Source organism: Otolemur garnettii, unplaced genomic scaffold (genome assembly GCF_000181295.1).
Source record: "Otolemur garnettii isolate 467f Iridium unplaced genomic scaffold, OtoGar3 scaffold00244, whole genome shotgun sequence".
In the NCBI taxonomy this organism is placed as follows: domain Eukaryota; kingdom Metazoa; phylum Chordata; class Mammalia; order Primates; family Galagidae; genus Otolemur; species Otolemur garnettii.
The window spans coordinates 929,586-931,734 of NW_003852639.1; positions in this window are offsets into that span (position 1 = coordinate 929,586).

Genomic DNA, 2,149 nt, shown 5'->3' on the forward strand with positions numbered 1-2,149 from the left:
CCTCCCACTCTATCCCACCGGAGAGACCCCCTAAAAACTGGACCTCCCACCCCTGCTGGTGTGCTGCGGCACCCTCTGGCCAGGCATAAAACTGTAAAACTGTATAAAACTGTATATATTCCCCACCTACAACATTGAATTCCGAGGAGTCCCCACCCACTTACTCCGAGGTCTGGAGGTTTGTTACCTATGGATTCTTGGGCATCTCCTTGGGAGAGTTGGAGGGGGAAAGGGCTGGTGTTGTTCTGTGCTGACTGTGGTACAGGCATGAGGAGAGGAAGGTCGGCTCGGGGATGCCAATACAGCAACAGTGGCATCCTGAGCTGCAAACTGATGCCATTCCAGCCCCGTCTCTGGGCAAACAGAGGGACAGCAGCCGCAGGTAAAATGCAGAGAACTTTCATAAGTGGAGCACCAACCCTGAGGGTGTAATCCCCCTCAGACAAAGGCAGTGGGCGGGCAGAGGCTAGAATTGACACCTGTGTGTAAATTGCTATTTGCCTGCTGCCCAGAGCTGAATGCAAGGACTTGCAGAGAAATCTAGATGGACAGAAGCCTAATTTAAAAAACGCAAGGCCCCTTTGCCGAACTCAGATTTCTGGCTAATTTTGCCAGTCGTAAATCCCGGGAGCAGTGGCCTACTGGAGTGAATAGGGCCACAGATGTGGGGGATTACGAGTGACTGGGTGCAAGGTGGGGAAGGAGGTATTAACCTTCCCAGACTAACCCATTTGCCGGGTGGGTCCCTTTGCCCTCACAGAGCACTGGAGCAAGTTATATCTGAACTGCAAGCAGACCCCTCTTATCTAGCTCCCAGAGACATTTGAACTCTTCCACCTGAAATGGGTTCTGACTGGGACAACTGATTTGGATCCCTTAAACCTGGCAGACCACCCAAGGACTATTCAAAGGGGCACCCCAGGTGTGTGGTTGAGGGAAGGTTTGAACTATATAAAAGTGTATATATTCTCCACCTGCAACATTGAACTCCAAGGAGTCTCCACCCACTCAATCCAAGGATTGGAGGTTTGGAGTCCAGATTCTTGGGGATCTCCTTGAGAGAAGTGGAGGGGGAAAGGGCTGGTGCTGTTCTGTGCTGACTGTGGCAGACGTGAGGAGAACAAACAGAGGTTCGGGACAGCAGCCACAGGTAAAACACAGAGAACTTTCATAAGTAAAGCACCAACCCTCAGGGTGTAATCCCCTTCAGACAAAGGCAGTGGGCAGGCAGAGGCTAGAATTGACACCTAAGTGTAAATTGCTATTTGTCTGCTGCCCAGAGCTGAATGCAAGGACTTGCAGAGAAACCTAGCTGGACAGAAGCCTAATTTAAAAATGCAAGGCCCCCCTACCGAACTCAGATTTCTGGCTGATTTTGCCAGTGTAAATCCCGGGAGTAGTGGCCTACTGGAGTGAATAGGGCCACAGACCTGAGGGATTACGAGTGACTGGGTGCAAGGTGGGGAAGGAGGTATTAACCGTCCCAGACTAACCCATTTGCTGGATGGGTCCCTTTGCCCTCACAAGTACGGCGGGCCCAAAAATGCTTGCTAGAGTCGCATGCCTCACAGGCGGCAGAGGTGATCCCTGCCCCAGGCTCCGGCTCTGGGAAGGCCCTGAATTGCTTGCTATTGCTGCGGGCATCATGGGCAGTGGCAGAGGAGTCCTCCATTCCAGGTAGACCCAAAACAGCTTGCTAGAGACACACATACCCCACAGAGGCAAGGGGAGGAGTTCCCCGCTCCAGGCTCCCGCAGTAGGACGGCACAGATCCACTTGCTAGTGCCGCATGCATCCAATGGGCAACGGTCAAGGAGTCCTCCACTCCCCTCCAGCTACTCTGGCAGGGCTGAACTAGGATTGATCTGGTCACTCGCATACCCTGCGCTACCACTACCATTCCCCCACCCCTTGTCTACTCCAGGGTGCTGAACTAGGACTGATCTAGCTACTACAGTTCCTCTGTTCCACCACTTGCCCCGGGGGAGGCCGAACTAGGACTGATCCGGCTGCTGCCAGTCTTCTGCCCCCTGGTCGCCTGGGAAGGCTGAATGAGGTCTAATCTGGCCACGCACACTCCCATACAGCTGCTACCATTCCACTGCACCCCAGTTGCCCCAGCACCCAAGAACTGGGAGAAGACAACAGA